This window comes from Ranitomeya imitator, chromosome 2 (genome assembly GCF_032444005.1).
Source record: "Ranitomeya imitator isolate aRanImi1 chromosome 2, aRanImi1.pri, whole genome shotgun sequence".
NCBI lineage: Eukaryota > Metazoa > Chordata > Amphibia > Anura > Dendrobatidae > Ranitomeya > Ranitomeya imitator.
The window spans coordinates 702,480,676-702,501,383 of record NC_091283.1 but is presented as its reverse complement, the minus strand read 5'-3'; the positions used below and the strand labels follow the sequence as shown (position 1 = coordinate 702,501,383).

The following is a 20,708-nucleotide window of genomic DNA, read 5'->3' as shown; positions in this document are numbered from 1 at the left end:
ATCTGTTCCAATAAAGCCATGCTCACATGTTAAGTATCTGATCAGCATTTCACATCATTATATATAAGCGAAAACCAGGAGTGGGTGATAAATCCAGAAGTGGTGACATGTTTCAATTATACTTTTCCTCTATTTGTTCCACTCCTGGTTTTGGCTTACAAATACTGAGGTAAAATACTGACCAAATACTGAATGTATGACCGTGGCCTAAGGAAGGGTCATTGTCACTTTATTACAAGTAGTAACCAACTTCTAGGGAAGAAACAAAAGTACCGTAAATGCACGTTGGCAGCAGCAAAATGCGATCCAGGCCCTGAGCGTGAACTTTAGGTCTATGAGAGGATACTGACCTAGCCATGACATGGCACCACCCTACTTTTTGGCACCGTGCCTGACAGCTGTGTAAAAATGAGGAAGCATGAGAGTATGCTGGCTGCAAGATACACATTTAATATTATTTTATTTTGTCATTCAGCCTTGAGGTAAATCCACTTTCCAGCAGGGCAAGGAGCCTGAAGGCTTAGTATTATAAAAAGTTTCACCTTCTTTTAACAAGAACCAGGAGACAGAAGAAATATTCATTTCAAAATGGTTTCCAAAAAGAAAAAGGGGTTATTTTCAGCAAAGTGTATGCTTATAGCACACTTAAACTACATGTAAAATACATGATACACGGGATACACAGGCTGCTCACAACTCAACAGCACAAGTAAAATGGGCTTTGGAGTTGTCAAGTTGAAAAACAGCTCCCAGGACACAACTAACGGTTTCACCAAAATCCATTCTGTATGTCAGGATTCCCCTGACCGCTGCCACCAATTTGTCACAATTCACACCGTGACCGTCACCCCTAAGTCACGGGTCGGGGTGGCTTTGGGTCAACAGACGGCTATCACATGTGCAGGGGGGCTTATCTTAGTTATCCCTCCACTGCTAACAATGTGATGAGAAAACACACACAAGGCTATTGACCTCTTAGTTTACAGCAGGGGCTTATTCTAGGTATCCCACTGCTTTCAATATACCACAAACTGCAGGGATTTATGTATATCCCGCTTACAGTTCCACTTAACACTTGCAGCTCTCTGGCGCCCCCCTTACTCTCAGGTCAGATTAGGTACTACACCCTGGGTAATTAGTCGCCAGAAAGGCTGCCTGCTATGTACTGGCTATTGGGCACGCTGCAGCGACGCGATAACTACTCCCACTCAGGCAGGAACAATAATTATCAACGCCGCAGCCGCTACAGCATCACTCAACAGTCTGCACACAGTATCACTGCCACCAGCTTCGATTAAACGGGTCCGAAGCTAACCCAACACAACAGTAACAGTAGCGTATTTCCCTTCAGAAGACTTAGGGTACGGTTTAGAACAGGAGAACGAACTAATATTAAATATTATATTCCATAAAAATAAAAATTAGGCAGTGCTTTATCAAAAATATTTTATAAAGATGTTACAAATGAGACAATTGCAATTATGTACACGGGTAATTATAACATAAAGGGAATAAAGGAGAAAAGATAACACTCACATGTTCAAAGCATGGCAGGCAACCATACGTCCCAGCTCATTTGGACGTGCTGCTGGCTTCAGGAGAAGACAAGAAGTCCAGAAGAAGAAATCAAGCAGAAGACTGAGCTGGGGAAGCCTGCCAGACACTTAAAACCTTAAGGCTGTGACATCACAGAAAGGCTGGCTTATCCAGACCCTCCTCTCTCTACATTCTGAGAACTTCAATCTTAAATCTATCTACTTTCTATAACTTCGCTACAAAGCATGTCATAGTGATAACAAACCTAGTATTCATCTCGGATTAACGTGAGCATTCTAATGAGATCAAATATGTCCTATCTGGGATACATATTTACAGAGAAAACCCTACTTCTTTAACAGATGGAGCTAGAAGCTCAGGTTTTACGTGGTGAATAGATCCACCGAGGGGTGTAAATAATATATATTTTCGTGTTTTTTACGTAAACGGGTTGTGTAATATCTTACCAAAACAAGACAAAGGACTTCCATGCATTTCTGGAAAGTTAGAATCCAGTTCTAGCCTGTCACTTTCCACTGCAAGAATGCCGGTCGTAAATACTTCGGCTCTCTGAGCTAGAGGTATTAAACTCTTCCTCCCCCATCTACATTGGCAAAGCAGCTCTTGGCTGAGTGAAAGGGAAGGAATTTGAAGCTACAAACTGTTACAGCATCACTCCAAGAAGGGGGGCTTAACCCACGCAGGCTAGCAAGAGAACTACTTATGATATTTCATACCATATCGTGACACTGTACTTCAAGTAAAATTGGACAACACATACCAAGCCCAAGACATCAAAACAGTGTCCACACAAATCACAAGAAGGCATTTTGATGACATTGTCTAAGGCTAGTTTCACATTTGCGTTAGAATCCGCAGCGTTTAATCCACATCCGCAAATGAAGGAAAAACCGCTTTGAAACGTGTACAAAGGCAGCGTTTTTTTTAGATGCATACATTAACGCATGCGTTTAAAAAACGTGGCGCTTTCCCGCTTTTCCATGCGTTTTGCTTGCGTTTTTGTACGCATGGTGAAAAACTTAACAGAAACAAGATCTAGATAGATAGACACCGCCAATGGGACTACAGTGGGCGTGTATTATGGGATATCTATATATAGACCCTTGGACTGCTAAAATCTTCAGTTTGCTACTGTATCCTGTGTCATGATGGATCTTCACATGGAGAGCTTTTATTTCAACCTGGATTTAAGTATCAAGCTGTTTCTTGCCTGTGCGTTTGCTTGGGAGCAAGACAGAAATCGCGAAAGATGGAGAAGGAGACGTCGTAGGCGTTTTTGGAGACACGTCATTATTGAACTCAGTGAGAGTCCTGGAGCCTATCACACGCTGTATGGCGAGCTTAATGCCAACCCGGACAAATTCCCGGAATATACGATGTCGCAAGACTCGTTCCGGGATTTGCTTGCTCGTGTCCAAGGAGCCATACGGAGACAGCTTAGTGTTTATGGGTTGGAACCAGTGATACAACCATAAAGGAAGTCATTGGTTAGCAATTACACAGGGAGCTGCCAGTAGCGAATTTTGAAGATTTGCGAAGTGCATTCAGCGCGGCAGAACAGTCCTCAGGCAATCATTAATAACCTCATCCGTAGAAGCAAAAGGTGTGTGAGGGGATTTTTTGCCATATATGTACTCATATTCAATGAACTGAGAGGTCTTGAAAATGTTAACATTTTTCAAAATTTGCATATCATTACAATGTTTTTCTATGGACAGCTTGGTGGCTTAGTGGTTCGCACAGTAACTTTATAGTGCTTCGGTCCTGCGTTCTAGTTCCAGCAAGGAGTTTGTGTGGGTTTCTTCTTGGTTCTCAGGTTTCCTCCCACCCTCCAAACACATACTTATACAGAACATGGAGAAATATTTAAATTTCAAGGTAAAATGTGGAGAAAACCTAGAGAGCTGGAATGCTGTGAACTTGGCATGGGGAACAATATACCGGTATGTAAATTTTGTAAAGATCTACGTAGTACATTTTAACCACACAATTAACAGCATTATTTTTTATTTTGCGCCAGAAAGACAATCTGTTAAAGAGGTTAATTAGTCTAAATCGATACATCTGCAGTCACTCTGTGTGACTGCAGACTTATGAACTGTGCGCTGCGGGAATTTGCCCGTTTCAGACCTGGGACCCGAGGATATGAGTTATGACAACTCCTGGCCAGTAGGCGCAGTCTTGCTTCCATACACTTGCATAGAGATAGGCCACATCACTAGAAGAACAACATCCTTGCTCAATACAAATATATGGAGCAAGGCTACGCCCGGCCTGGAGTATATACAACTCCTGGGTCTGAAACTGGTGAATCCCTGCTGTGTGGTCGCTGGGGGATTCATAAGTCACACAGAGGGACTGCAGGCTTATCGTTTTGGACTGGACAACCACTTTATAGTGTTGTTCTCATGACAGTGTTGCCAGCGCAGAGGGCTCTGAATTGCTGACAGTTCGGACCAGCCTCATGGTCATGCTACTGACCTGAGCTGACTGTTCTCTACAGCTCTGGCAAAATTTTCAGTTTGTCTGATTTTTCTCTTTATAGGTAATTTTATATTAAAATGTAAATAGTTATTTTATTCTATAAACTACTAACACCATGTCTTCGATGTTCCAAGCAATACATTTTGTATTTTGATCAAAATAACAAAAAAATGCATTGCTTGCAGACTTCAAATAACGCAAAAAAAAAAAAAAAATAATAATAATCATTTAGAAACCATACTAATGTTTTAACTCATTACTGTTGCTTTCTACCAGTCTTTCACAGTACTTTTGGGTGATCTTATGCCACTCCTGGTACAATACAAAAATGTAAGCAGTTCCTTGTTTGATGGCTTGTGACTATCCCTCTTCCCCTTAATTACATTCCAGAGGTTTTCAATGAGGTTCAGTCTGGAGATTGGGCTGCCCATGACAGGGATTTGATGTGGTGGTCCTTCATCCACACCTTGATTGACCTAGCTGTGTGGCATGGCCATTGTCGTGCTGGAAAAAACAGTTCTCAGAGTTGAGGAACATTGCCTGAGAAGAAGGAATCAACTGTTTTTCCAGGATAACCTTGTATGCGGCTTGATTCATACGTATTTTGCAAAGATTAACCTGCCCAATTCCAGCCTTGCTGAAGCATCCCCAGATCACCGATCCTCCACCAAATTTCACAGTGGGTGCAAGACACTGTAGCATGTACACCTCTCCAGGTCTCCGTCTAACCATTAGACGACCAGGTGTTGGGCAAAGCTGAAAATTAGACTCATCAGAGAAGATTACCTTACTCCAGTCCATATAGTCCAATCCTTATGGTCTTTGGCAAACTTCAGCATGGCTCTCCTTTGCTTCTCATTGATGAGAGGCTTTTTTTAGCTTTACATGACTTGAGTCCTGTCTCTAGGAGCCTGTTACAAACTGTTCTTGCCATGTACTTCACCCCAGCTGCCATTTGCCATTCCTTTTGTAGGTCACTTGATGTCATCCTGTGGCTGCTGAGTGACATTCGAATAAGATGACTGTCATTCTGGTCAGTGGAGAGTCGTTTTCACCCTCTGCCGGTCTGTAGCTTTGTTGTCCCCTATGTCTGCTGCTTGACCTTGTTGTAGTGGACTGCAGTCTTAGAAATTTTAAGGATGGAGGCAACATGATGCTCACTGTGTCCCTCTGCTAGTAAAGCCAGAATTAAGCCCTTTTCCGCACTCAAGACTTATCTTTTCAACTCCTTTTGCATGGTTAAAAGTTATTTTTTTTCATTCCTATTACTTTTGGGCTATTACAAGCACTTGTTTTGCCATCCTGTTTGTCCCATTGTAAGAAAATTGTGTACACCACAGCAGTGTTTTTTATACTTTCCTTCGTTAAATAAGATTTGGTTCAGGTGATCACCTAATCAGAAGCATATTAAGTATAATGAGGTGTACTCTGGCTGGAATTCAACTAATACTGGAATGGAATGGCTGTCAGGCCTGTAGAGTAGCAGATTTTTATAAAACTGTGCAGTGGTCTCTTAATTTTTGCCAGAGCTGTATTTCTACAAACAGACTCAACAGAGCAGATCTTCCTCTTCCAGGCTGCTCTGTTAATGGTGTGTGACTGTCGATGTCTTGCTGATTGACAGATGGCTTCCCACAGTTTGGCAACTGTCATATCAATGTGACATCAGTGGAAATAGCAGAATCTTTGACAGAAGCATTGTGTGATCGCTCGTAGGCATCAGAGATCAGCAGTGAGCACAACAGGCAGATAGTTAGGAACTATCTGCCAGGTAGTTCTTGGTGCCACAACTTCTAAAGTTTACTCAACATGTAGGCATAAAGACAACAGCCCAAAACAAGAGTATATTTATGCCCAAAAGTTTTATTAAAAACTTACATATAAATAAGCAAATACATAAATGCAGATGACACCCAAAATGTGGACAGGCTATACGTTCAGCGTGGGACATCAATTAGAGCTGGGGCAGAGGTGTAAGGAGTGTGCAGTAACAGAACCAGGTCTGTATTGGGAACAAAGACTGTAGAAAAGAAAATATTGAGTGCCATAAAAAATGGAATAATTAATGTGTAGAAAATCATGTGAGAACTACATTTTATTTTTGGCCACTAAAAATGAGGATGAAAAAACAAAGTTCTACATAAAAATAAAGAATAATACAAAAACATAAAATGAGCACGTATATAAAGTCCAAAAATCGAAATAACAAAAAATGTAAAAAAAAAACCCAAACACTTAAGAATGCCAAAAGGAGTGAATTATTAATAAGTAGCAGAGCAAAGTTGCTTCTTTTCTGAAACTCTATCACTTTACTTAGTTATAATAATAAAAGCTTCTTTAACAGATACACAATGAAAGCAGAACAAATGGGCAGAACCTGATGGGCGGAGAGGAGTCAATTTACCAGAAAATTAAAAAAAAAAAAAAAAAAACACACACAAGGATGTGACATCATACCCTGTTTGAGGACGCTAGGTATCACCGCTAACAGACGTGTCTAACTGATAGATTATAGTGTCTGTGCTTAACAGGAGAAAAACAATACGTGACAGACACTGCAGCATCTCCAGAAGAGTTACGTTTTTTGAATTCTAATATTAGTATAGGAAACCACTCACACCACAGACTCTGGCAAACAAAAAGATAAATTTGGAAAAAGGATGTAAAGGAGATGCAATGCGGATAACAATTGTCACCAGTCATAGTTTTGTCTTCCAGGGCAGGAAACTGTGAGGACTTCAAAAAATAACGCAGACTGCGGCGAGCACCAATATGATGAGCCCTGCTCCCAGAGAAACCTTCTTGGCTACAATTATTTATCAGTGAAATTTTAACCACAAAAATACATATTCGAGATCCTGCTGGTAGAATCCTTCACACCACAGAGTACGTACTTACCTCATTATTGAGGATAGGTTTATCAACAGTACTTACATTTGGATTTTTAAGTGGATTCTGCACATCAAAAACCTTTTTGAAAAAGCATCTTATCAGTTTCACTGGGAAAAACATGTGCTACTTCCCCCCTGATCCTTTCCTTAAGGTACCTTCACACATAACGATTTCGTTAACGATATCGTTGCAACGTCACGCTTTGTGACGTAGCAACGATCCCGCTAACGATCTCGTTATGTGTGACAGCGACCAACGATCAGGCCCCTGCTGGGAGATCGTTGGGGAATGATCAGGACCTTTTTTTGGTCGCTGATCACCCGCTGTCATCGCTGGATCGGCGTGTGTGACGCCGATCCAGCGATGTGTTCACTTGTAACCAGGGTAAATATCAGGTTACTAAGCGCAGGGCCGCGCTTAGTAACCTATTTACCCTGGTTACCATTGTAAAAGTAAAAAAAAAAAAAAAAACAGTACATACTCACATTCCGATGTGTCACGTCCCCCGCCGTCAGTTTCCCGCACTGTCTGTCAGCGCTGGCCGTAAAGCAGAGCGCATCGGTGACGTCACCGCTGTGCTCTACTTTACGGCCGGTGCTGACAGTCAGTGCAGGGAAGCTGACGGCGGGGGACGTGACACATCGGAATGTGAGTATGTACTGTTTTTTTTTTTTTACTTTTACAATGGTAACCCGATGTTTACCCTGGTTACCCGGGGACTTCGGCATCATTGAAGACAGTTTCAACAATGCCGAAGTCGTTCCCCTGATCGTTAGTCGCTGGAGAGAGCGGTCTGTGTGACAGCTCCCCAGCGACTTACCAACGATCACGGCCAGGTCGTATCGCTGGTCGTGATCGTTGGTAAGTCGTTTAGTGTAACGGTACCCTTATTGTGAGGGAGAGTGGGAGTACATATGAGTTTGAGACATTTCTGAGTGACAATGCTTTAATCCCATCACCCCTAACCTCTTTTCACCTTCATGACCGGCCCCAAGTTTACAATTCTGACCACTGAGACTTTATGTGATAACTCGAACGCTTCACCAAATCCCTCTGATTCCGAGAATACTTTTTTCATGGCATATTGTACTCTAGGATAGTTGTAAAAGTTCTTCGATATGACTTGTGGAAAAAAAAAAAATGGAAATTTGGTTAAAAAAAATTGAAAATTTTGCAATTTTCAAACTTTTTAACTTATGCCCTTTAATCAGAGTTATATCACACAAAATAGTTAATTAACATTTCCCACAGCACAATTTGTTAAATACATTTTTTGGGGAACATATTAGTGTTAAAAAATAACCAGCGACCTAATTTTTCCAACAAGATTTACAAAAACAATTTTTTTTTAGTGACCAAATTCACATTTGAAGTGACTTTGAAGTGCCTAGATCACAGAAAATACCCAAAAGTGACACCATTCTAAAAACTACAACCCAAAAGGTGCTCAAAACCACATTCAAGAAGTTTATTAACCCTGCAGGTGCTATACAGGAACTTTTGGATGTGAAAGGAAAAAAAATTAACATTTAACTTTATGCCACAAAAATGTTACTTTAGACCCTAATTTTTTTTTTTATTTATTTTGTTTTTTGCAAAGGTAACGGGAAACAAACGAACACAAAAAATTTGCTGTGCAATTTCTCCTGAGCATGCAGAAACCCCACATGTGGGAGAATACCACTGTTTGGGTGCACGGCAGGGCTCGGAAGGTAAGAAGCGCCTTTTAACTTTTTGAATGTAAAATTTGATGGAATAATTAGGGGATACCAGGTTGTGTTTGGAGAGCCCCTGATGTGCCTAAACCGTGGAAACCCCCCTCAAGTGACACCATTTTGTAAACTAGACCCCTAGGGGAACTTAGCGTATCTAGATGTGTGGTGAGCACCTTGAACCCCTAAGGTGCTTCACAGAAGTTTGTAACATTGAGCTGTGAAGGAAAAAAAAAAAAAAAAAGCAATTTCCCCAAAAAGTGTTTTTTTTTTCCTCCAAAATTTTGCATTTTCACAAGGGTAACATGCAAAACTGAACCATATAATTTGTTATGCAATTTGTCCTGAGTAAGCAGATAACCCATATGTGGTGGAAAAATACTTTTGAGGCACAGTGCAAATCTCGGAAGGAAAGAAGACTTCACATTTTGCTGGACTGATTTGAGATAAGATTCGTCCAGGCATCAGATATCAAACGGATGTTAGCGCAGAGGGAATGCCGGAGGAAAAAAGGATAATGGTATGACATATATGGATATGTACTGTAAAGAACCCTCAATCAATGCCCTATTGCACGCATCATCCTCACATCCGGAGTCTACAATAAGAGCCATTCCAACTGGCCAATTTCTTCGGCCAGAAGGATCTGCACCTCGGATCCTCTATTGGAAGGACAGGCTGTGGACCTTGGGGAGCGCTTTAGACAGAGAGGATATAGCAATAGATCAATTAGGAGAGGATATGTGAGGGCAAAAAACACCTCAAGAAATGATCTTTTGGTGGTGGATAAAAAGAATAACAAAAAAACGGATGATTATATAAGATTCATTTCCCCATTTAATCACTGATGGGATCTAATGAGAAGTAGTATGAATAAACATTGGCCGATTCAGATTTTGCAGAAATGCCTCCCAGATCGCCCTCTAGTGACAGCACGGAGAAGTAGTAATATGAAAGATGTTCTTGTACAAAGCCACTATATAGCTAAGCCGTTAGACCCCTTTAAAGCAGGAAAACCAAAAGGAGGGCGCTTTCCATGTGGCGATTGCCTGGCATGTAAAAACTTGGTCAGGGCCACATCCTTCACGTCATCTGATGGTAAACGCGAGTTTTCAATAAGAGAATACTGTATATCACGTGTAGTACAACCCATGTGGTCTATTATGCAGTGTGCTCATGTAATTTAATTTACATAGGGTTAACATCCCGAGAGTTACGCATTCGTACACGGGAGCAAGTAAGAAATATTGCGGCGGCACGTGACGTGGAGGATGTGACCAATTTAAAGGCGATTCCCAAACATTTTCGATTGCAACACAAATGCAATCCTAGGGACCTTAGAATCTGGGGAATCGATAAGATTCAGCCAGGCATCAGATATCACACGGATGTTAGCGCAGAGGAAATGCCGGTGGATTACTGTACTGAATACTACAGCCCCGGCTGGTCTTAGTGAACAGCTGAATTTCAGTTAAAAAATGTGTCTCCTGTTTTAATCCTTTTCTGTATGTGTGTTTTTATATTTTTTTTTTACTTTTTTCTTTTGTTTATTTAATCTTTTTTAGCTTCCTTATACACTTTCACATTGATGACACATTGGTTTAATATGATATATCATCTTGATAAAAGATCACACCTACGTTATTAAAGTGGAAAACATCTAGAATGGATTGCCCCCTGGTTGTGACCACAGAGGAGAGTGTTTCTCTATGTGATTTTTCTAGACAATCAAATTTACATTATGCAGTCCTTATTATATATGTGATATTTAGTGTATAAATTATGTTTGTATGGCGTATGTATGTATGTATGTATGTATGTATGTATGTATGTATGTATGTATGTATGTATATATATATATATAATATAACGCTGGGAGCGTCACTCTGTCCGAAGCCTTTATGGACTGCGCAGGCGCAAGCGCCGGCGCAGTCTGGGCCTCACAGAGTGACGCTCCCGGGAGATCGCGGTATGCGTTCACACTGGATGGACAAACTGAACTGGATGGACAAATGTCTTTTTTCGGCCTTACTAACTATGTTACTATGTTACGATGTTACTATGATCCCCAACAGAGAAGCAGGGACCGCCAGGAGGGTGAGTATCGGCCATATACACCTGTCCCGCGTTCCACCGCTGAGCGCCGCCATCTTCCCGGTCTTCGGCCTGTGACCTTCAGTTCAGAGGGCGCGATGACGCGCTTAATGCGCGCCGGCGCCGCCCTCTGACTGAACAGTCACAGCCAGGAGACCGGGAAGATGGCGGCGCGCAGCGCTGGAACGGGACAGACAGGTGAGTATAGTAAGTGCTGGGGGGCCTGAGCTGGCGGCGATACCGGCACCTGACCCCCACAGCGCGCCGGTGTCCCCGCCTGCTCAGGCCCCCGGATGGGTGCAGCACATGACAAGATGGGGACGCTGGAAGGGGACGCAGGATGGTTGCAGCACATACCAGGATGGGGACGCAGGATGGGGACGCAGGATGGTTGCAGCACATGACAGGATAGGGACGCAGGATGGGTGCAGCACATGACAGGATGGGGACGCAGGATGGGTGCAGCACATGACAGGATGGAAACGCAGGATGGGTGCAGCACATGATAGGATGGGGACGCAGGATGGGTGCAGCACATGACAGGATGGGGACGCAGGATGGGTGCAGCACATGACAGGATGGGGACGCAGGATGGGTGCAGCACATGACAGGATGGGGACGCAGGATGGGGACGCAGGATGGGTGCAACACATGACAGGATGGGGACGCAGGATGGGTGCAGCACATGACAGGATGGGGACGCAGGATGGGGACGCAGGATGGGTGCAGCACATACCAGGATGGGGACGCAGGATCGGGACGCAGGATGGGTGCAGCACATACCAGGATGGGGACGCAGGATGGGGACGCAGGATGGGTGCAGCACATACCAGGATGGGGACGCAGGATGGGTGCAGCACATACCAGGATGGGGACGCAGGATGGGTGCAGCACATACCAGGATGGGGACGCAGGATGGGTGCAGCACATACCAGGATGGGGACGCAGGATGGGTGCAGCACATACCAGGATGGGGACGCAGGATGGGTGCAGCACATACCAGGATGGGGACGCAGGATGGGTGCAGCACATACCAGGATGGGGACGCAGGATGGGTGCAGCACATACCAGGATGGGGACGCAGGATGGGTGCAGCACATACCAGGATGGGGACGCAGGATGGGTGCAGCACATACCAGGATGGGGACGCAGGATGGGTGCAGCACATGACAGGATGGGGACGCAGGATGGGTGCAGCACATGACAGGATGGGGACGCAGGATGGTTGCAGCACATGACAGGATGGGGACGCAGGATGGGTGCTGCACATACCAGGATGGGGACGCAGGATGGGTGCAGCACATGACAGGATGGGGACGCAGGATGGGTGCAGCACATGACAGGATGGGGACGCAGGATGGGTGCAGCACATGACAGGATGGGGACGCAGGATGGGTGCAGCACATACCAGGATGGGGACGCAGGATGGGGACGCAGGATGGGTGCAGCACATACCAGGATGGGGACGCAGGATGGGTGCAGCACATGACAGGATGGGGACGCAGGATGGGTGCAGCACATACCAGGATGGGGACGCAGGATGGGTGCAGCACATGACAGGATGGGGACGCAGGATGGGTGCAGCACATGACAGGATGGGGACGCAGGATGGGTGCAGCACATGACAGGATGGGGACGCAGGATGGGTGCAGCACATACCAGGATGGGGACGCAGGATGGGGACGCAGGATGGGTGCAGCACATACCAGGATGGGGACGCAGGATGGGTGCAGCACATGACAGGATGGGGACGCAGGATGGGTGCAGCACATACCAGGATGGGGACGCAGGATGGGTGCAGCACATACCAGGATGGGGACGCAGGATGGGTGCAGCACATGACAGGATGGGGACGCAGGATGGGTGCAGCACATGACAGGATGGGGACGCAGGATGGGTGCAGCACATGACAGGATGGGGACGCAGGATGGGTGCAGCACATACCAGGATGGGGACGCAGGATGGGGACGCAGGATGGGTGCAGCACATACCAAGATGGGGACGCAGGATGGGTGCAGCACATGACAGGATGGGGACGCAGGATGGGTGCAGCACATACCAGGATGGGGACGCAGGATGGGTGCAGCACATACCAGGATGGGGACGCAGGATGGGTGCAGCACATGACAGGATGGGGACGCAGGATGGGTGCAGCACATGACAGGATGGGGATGCAGGATGGGTGCAGCACATGACAGGATGGGGACGCAGGATGGGTGCAGCACATGACAGGATGGGGACGCAGGATGGGTGCAGCACATGACAGGATGGGGACGCAGGATGGGTGCAGCACATGACAGGATGGGGACGTAGGATGGGTGCAGCACATGACAGGATGGGGACCATATACCAATATAAATGCTCGCCACCCGGGCGTAGAACGGGTTCAATAGCTAGTATATATATATATATATCACTTTATCATTATAATGTATAATATATAATTTATATCACTTATTGTTTATTAATACATTGCACTTTATTATATTTGTAAACACATTGTTATATCTTTTTTCTTTTTCTTTTATTCACATTTTTCTACACTGCAGTATCTAATTATCGCTATAATGGGCCGCTGCAGAGTTTTATGAGATTATTGAATAAGGTAGGGCATGGGTTAATATACTTACCGTTCCTTTAATCACTTGTGCGCATGTCTTCGGCTGCCAGCTTTCTGGGGTATTGCTTGTGGCGCCAGGTGTGGACGCTTGCGGTCCAGTGAGGTCATCGCGACGGCACTGTGACCCACAGCGTCATCATGGAAGCCGGAAGTGATGCACCTCCCGGCGCGGCCAGCGGAACACATGCGCTGTTGCCGGTGATTGATTAGGACGTATGGTGGGATCTACCGTATTTAAAATCAAGCTTGGGACACACTGCAGCAATGCCCCCTGACGAAGCCAATGCGAAACGCTCGTTGGGGCTGCACGGTGGGGAGCCAGAGGACACCACAATATGGGTAAGATTTCTAGGATATGGAGGGTCATGATATGGACAGAGCACTATTTAAAAATAATGAAAAAAAATAGAATTATTCTTACCGTTAATTCGGTTTCTAGGAACCTTCCACGACGGCATATGGAGGTTGTCTCTTTGCCCTAATGGGGAACAGGAAACACAGAGAGGTTTAAAAGGACCTCCCACCTGCCAGTGACTTACAACTGAACCCATAGCACCGGTTTACCTTCCGAATCCCAGAACTAATCCAGGAATATATATCGGGTGGGAAATTAGTGCCGTCGTGGAAGGTTCCTAGAAACCGAATTAACGGTAAGAATAATTCTATTTTCTCTAGTCACCTTCCACGACGGCATATGGAGGAATACCAACTAATTTGGCACTAGGGAGGGACAACGGCCTGCAGAACTTTACGGCCGAAGACTAAGTCCTTATTGGACAATACATCTAATCTGTAATGTTTAGAGAAAGTATGAAGTGAAGACCATGTTGCTGCCCTGCAGATCTGCTCTGGGGATGCACCTGCTCTTTCTGCCCAGGAGACTGACGTAGATCTTGTTGAATGGGCCTTGATCCCTACTGGAGGTATTTTGTTTTGAGCAAGGTAGGCTTCCGTTATAGCCTTTTTGATCCATGTAGCAATGGTACTTTTAGCTACTTTTTTACCCTTATTTTGCCCAGAGGGATGGACAAAGAGGTTATGATCGATTCTGAAAGCACGGGTCTGATCTAAGTATTGCAGCACAATACGTCGGACGTCCAGAGTGTTGAATCTTCTTTCTTCCGAATTTGCAGGACTATGGCAAAAGGTTGGTAGAACAATCTCTTGGGAACGATGAAAATCAGAGACTACCTTTGGAAGAAAAGAAGGATCTAGACGAAGTATTATTGAGTCATCTCTCACTAGAAGATACGGCTCTCTTATAGATAAGGCTTGTAGTTCACCCACTCTTCTAGCCGAAGTTATGGCTACCAAAAACACAGTTTTGTATGCAAGATTTTGAAGAGAGCAGGAGGAAAAAGGTTCAAAAGGCGGGCCTGTAAGACCTTGAAGCACCACATTCAGATCCCATGGGGGAACTATTATCTGTTTTCTAGGATTCATCCTAGTTGCTGATGTTAAAAATCTTTTGATCCAGCGATGGCCTGCTAGATCTTGATCAAAAAAGGAGCTAAGTGCCGAGACCTGGACTCTGAGAGTACTGGGCCTAAGACCCATTCCTAAGCCTTTTTGCAATAAATCTAAGATGTTAGGTATATTAGGCTTGAGAGGGTCTGGAAGGTTAGGTAGACAAAAAGACGAAAACTTTTTCCAGATTTTGTTGTAGATGGCGTTGGTTACTGGCTTTCTCGATTTTTGGAGAGTAGCTATGACAGAGTCCGATAGTCCTTTTGCTTTCAAGACCTGGGCTTCAGTAACCACGCCGCTAAATTCCATTTCTGAGGGTCTGCATGGAGAATAGGACCCTGAGAGAAGAGATCGTTTTTTAGAGGTAACATTACTGGTCCATCCACTTGTAGTTGGATGATCAAGTTGAACCAACTTCTTTTGGGCCAAAAAGGGGCTATCAGGATAGTCGGAGTTCCTTCTATTCGTATCTTCCTTAGAACCTTTGCCAGGATTGGGATTGGTGGAAATGCGTAGACAAGCTGGAAGTGCCAATCTTGGACTAGGGCATCCACTCCTCTGGGATTGCCTCTTGGGTTCAAGGAAAAAAAGGTTTTGACTTTTGCGTTCTGGTGAGAGGCAAAGAGGTCGACTTCTGGAAGACCCCACTTTTGTACTAGCATATTGAACGTTTGAAGGTCCAGGCTCCACTCGCCAGGATGAATGTCCTGGCGACTCAGGTAGTCTGCTTGAATATTTGCAGTCCCTTTTAGATGAATTGCTGTCAGTGACAGTAAGTGTTTCTCGGCCCAATAAAAAATTCGAGCGGAGATCTTTTTCAAACTGAGGAATTTTGTGCCGCCCTGACGCCTGATATGCGCCACCGTGGTCATGTTGTCTGAATAGATCTGGACATGTTGACCGGAAATCTGACGGCTTGCTGCTAACAGGGCCTCTTCCACAGCTTTGAGTTCTCTGAAATTTGACGATTTCTCGCTGATCGACTGGTTCCAAAGACCTTGGTAAGGAACATGATTTACTATGGCTCCCCAGCCTCTCCTGCTGGCATCTGTCTTGATCGTAGTTATCGGGAGCTGAATCCAGCTCACTCCCTTCAGGAGGTTTCTGGAATTCATCCACCATGTTAAGGATGCTTTCACTCGACCTGGTGTGTGAATCCTTCTTGTTAGAGTGCCAGGTTGACCATCCCACCTGTCTAGAATGTGGGTTTGGAGAATTCTGGAGTGAGCTTGAGCCCAAGCCACTGATTGTATACAGGCTGTCATGGAGCCTAAGAGAGACATTCCTTCTCGAAGAGTAGGACATCTCATCTCCTTGAATTTTCTGACTTTTGCTACTAATGGTAGCCTGTGATCGTCTGGGAGAAAGGACATCTGTTTTGTTGAGTCCAGAACCACCCCCAAGAACTTTCTGGTTCTTGAGGGTTGAAGCTGAGACTTCTTCATGTTTGGAATCCAACCCAGAGACTTCAATATCTCCAAAGTGGTTGACACATGGGATATCAGGGTCATCTCGGTGGGGGCAACTACCAGTAGATCGTCCAAGTAGGGCACTATACAGACACCTTGACTCCGGATAAATGACACTGCCTCTGCCATGATCTTGGAGAATACCCTTGGTGCTGAGGAAATGCCGAAGGGAAGGACTCCATACTGATAGTGCTCCACTCGATGACTTCCCCGTATCGCAAACCTGAGGTATTTTCTGTGTCTCGGGTGGATAGGAATGTGAAAATATGCATCCCTTAGGTCGATGGTTGCCATAAAGGACTGATGTCCTATCAGAGGAATTGCAGATCTTACAGACTCCATCTTGAACTTGCGATATTTCACATGTCGGTTTAGACCTTTTAGGTTTATAATAATTCTTACGTCCCCTGAGGGTTTGGGTACTAAGAATAGACGGGAATAATGTCCTTTTCCTTGTTCCAGATGTGGAACTGGTGAGATCACATTTGATTTCATAAGATCTCTGAGACCCAATGTCAACAAATTGTGATCTCTTGAAGACGTAAGGGTAGTAACTTTCAGACCCTGAGGGGGGGGAAGAAATTAACTCTATTAATAGGCCCTCCTTGATGACATTGAGGACCCAGTGGGAACTGGTGATATTTTCCCACTGACCCACATATTTTGAGAGTCTCCCCCCCACCGGGTCGGAGTCATTGCTTGTCCTGTTGGGACTGTTGCTGCTGCTGCTGGGGGACAAAAATATTTTTCCCTCTACCCTTGGCGTAACTCCACCTGCCGGTTTTGCCCTTCCCTCTTTGAGGGGGCTGAGACTGTGGGGCACGAAAAAACCGTTTTCTTGGTTGTTTTTGCTCCGGGAGTGCCTTTTTCTTGTCAGTAGCCTTGTCAAGAATATCGTCTAAGGCTGGACCGAAAACATAATCTCCCTTAAAAGGTATAGCACACAACTTGGCTTTTGAAGTGATATCACCGCTCCATATTTTAAGCCAGAGGGCTCTTCTAGCAGAGTTGGAGAGTACGAGAGATCTGGCGGCCACTCTAACAGATTCCAGAGAAGCGTCAGCCAGAAACCCAGAGGCTCTATGCAGGATGGGAAGTGAATCTAATAATTCACCTCTCGGGGTACCCTGAGATATATGAGACTCTAATTTCTCCAACCAGCAGGAGAGGGCCCTGGCAACACAAGTGGAAGCGACATTGGCCTTAAGGATAGACGTTGAAGTTTCCCAAGACTTTTTTAGGAGGCTTTCAATCTTTCTGTCCATAGGATCCTTTAATTGTGAGGAATCCTCAAAAGGGAGTGCTGTTCTTTTGGCGACTCTAGCCACCTGCACATCCACCTTTGGAATGTCCAATTTGATTACTTCACCCTCTAGAGGAAATCTATGCTTCATTTCTGCAGGAGTAGTGAGGCGTTTCTCAGGCTGTTCCCATTCCTGATTAACCATACTAACGATGTTAGCGTGCACCGGGAACCCCACTCTTTTCTCCGATCTGAGTCCGCCAAACATCTGATCCTGTACGGACTGTGGCTCATATTCCTCTTCTAGGCCCATAGTATTACGGACAGCAGATACTAAATCCTCAATGTAATCTGAGGAAAAGAGGTATTTCCTGACCTCAGCTTTAGGTGATACAGGATCTTCCCAGCCCACAGATGAAGTATGGGAGAGGTCTGAATCAGAGTCTGATTCGACCGCCTGAATTTTTCTCTTTTTAGCTGGGGAATGCGGCGGCGGAGGTGGAGGTGGAGGAGTAGTAAAAGCTGCTAACGAAGATTGCACCTCCTGTTTTACTAAGGAGCGAATTTCATCCAGCAGAGATGGTTGCTCAGCTTTTACAATCTTGTCAGTACATGGCTGGCAGAGTCTTTTGTCCCAGTTAAGAGGGAATTTAGTAGAACAGACTGGGCACTTCTTTTTAATAGCGGCTTTAGGGGCAGACTTCTCTCCCTGAAATGACAAGGGAGAGGGGAGTGAGCACATTAAAACCCCCTATAGGTACTACCTCCCGGATCCTATCCCTGCAAAACACTTACTGTAGCAGGGGTAGCGCTGGGCTCCGCAGATGCAGGGCACAAGGAACCATCCATACTGGGAAAATTAGTCTTACCTCAGTGGTGGTTCAGCAGGGTTTAAGAACGCTGTCCGCACCTGCCTCCAGCAATCAGTAGTTCCCCCTCCCCCTCCGGGATCCATGTGAGGGGACGCCATCAGTCCGACACGCCGGCCGGCGAACCCGGAAGAAGCGGCTTCCAGGAGAACGAGGGACCGGAAGTGACGCGCGAGACCGCCGACGTCACATCCGGAACGCCGAGCCGGCAATGGAGGGGGAGAACGCCGAGCAGCTCATGGAGGAGCCCGGCGAGGGATCCCCGGCCTGCTTTGCCCTCGTGGGGGCGCGGGAAGGCCGGGAGGGGGTCCCTGAGGCACCTGCATAGCAGGACGACGGGAGCAGCAGGGGAGGAGGCGGAACGCGACCACCAGCTGCCCGGCTACAACAGGCAGAGCCTGCACAAAGGTACCGCAGTCGCCGGCCACAACAGCACCTGGAGACCTCTCCCTGTCCCATGGGGAACAGGAAAGACACTGGCAGGTGGGAGGTGGGAGGTCCTTTTAAACCTCTCTGTGTTTCCTGTTCCCCATTAGGGCAAAGAGACAACCTCCATATGCCGTCGTGGAAGGTGACTAGAGAAAAAATTATATAAAAATGTTTAAATCACCCCCCTTTCGCCCCATTCAAAATAAAACAATACAAATAAAATCAAACCTATACATTAGGTTGCCAAGGAAATGAATGGTAAAAATTAAGTAGCAAGTTTTTGAAGGTCTTACCTCCTAATTTTGTTCCTTTTTGGTCATAGATATTTTATAATTTTCTTTTTTTAAGATTAGTTATCATTTACTGGTTGCTCAATGTCACATCATATTGCAGTTTTAAATGTTTGTTTAGTATTTATCGTCGTGCATATCCCACATTATGTATGGTATGTTATGCCGTTTACCGATCAGATTAATGATATTTACGCGAAAAACTGAACTGACTGCTACACTGCTACTAAGTACTGATACTTGTACATTGTACATAATTGTGTAATGCATATTTTACTGTAATAGAATGCTTACTGCCATTCTATGTTTTTTGAATTATAAATAGTATATCCAGTCAAAGATATGATGACAAAACTGAGTGGTTATTGTGTGACCAATATTGTGGAAAATGAGAAACATGGAATAATTCACATGCCTTGAGCAAGTGGCAAATCTAAATTTAACGTCAACATATTTTACATGGTGAATTCTTGTGCCAAAAGGAACAAATTTGAGGGGTAAGAATTACCAATTAGCAAAGTTCATTTTTCCTTGGCACCCTACTACACATATTTGGTATCGGCACAATCAGAATCACCCGATCTATCAATAAAAAAAAAAATTAACCTGATCCCTAAAAGGCGTAGCGAAAAAAAAAAAAATCAAAACGCCAGAATTACATTATTTTGGTCACCGCGACATTGCATTGAAATGCAGTAAGGGGCTATCAAAAGAACGTATCTGCACCGAAGTGGTATCATTAAAAACGTCAGCTCGGCACGCAAAAAATAAGCCCTCACCTGACCCCAGATCACAAAAAATGGAGACGCAACAGGTTTTGGAAAATTGCGCAATTTTATTTTTAGCAAAGTTTGGATTTATTTTTTTACCACTTAGATAATAAATAACCTAGACATGTTTGGTGTCTATAAAATCGTGATGACCTGGAGAATCAAATGGCAGGTCAGTTTTAGCATTTAGTGAACCTAGCAAAAAAGCCAAAACAAAAAACAAGTGTGGGATTGCACTTTCTTTGCAATTTCACTGCACTTGGAATTTTTTTCCCGTTTTCTAGTACACAACATGGTAAAACCAATAGTGTCATTCAAAAGTACAACTTGTCCCGCAAAAAATAAGCTCTCACATGGCCATATTGACCGGGGGAAAAAAAAAAAAAAAAAAAAAAAAGATATGGCTCTGGGAAGGAGGGGAGCGAAAAACGAAACCGCAACTCCGGAAAAAGCTCCGGGGGTTAGGGGGTTAAGGGGTTAAGGACCCCATACACATCCGACTGTTGTCCACAACCATCAATATCGTTGTTTCTATGTATGGGACAGTAAGCCGAAACAAAGTTTTTTGGAACAGCCCTCTACTGTGATTAGGGGCAGTCAGAAAGGAAAAAACATAGCTATTCTGCAAATACTTTGTTGAAAAGTTCTTTTCGATCTTAGATATGCAGAGAAATAACAAGGTGTGCACAACATTGTGACATTGTATCACATGCAATAGTGATACAGTGTCACCATGTTCATTTCCTGTATACTAAACAACAAGACGCCATTGTGCGCACAACACTGTGTGTACACCAGCTTCACTATATCGA

At 44.8% G+C, this 20,708-nt stretch overlaps 1 protein-coding gene across 1 annotated transcript in view; it reads right to left on the bottom strand.

Moving 5' to 3' along the window:
• The window catches only part of TSPAN14 (tetraspanin 14), a 77,479-nt gene that overhangs the window by 39,102 nt on the left and 17,669 nt on the right, over positions 1 to 20,708 (bottom strand). The gene's annotated exons all lie outside the window — the stretch shown is intronic.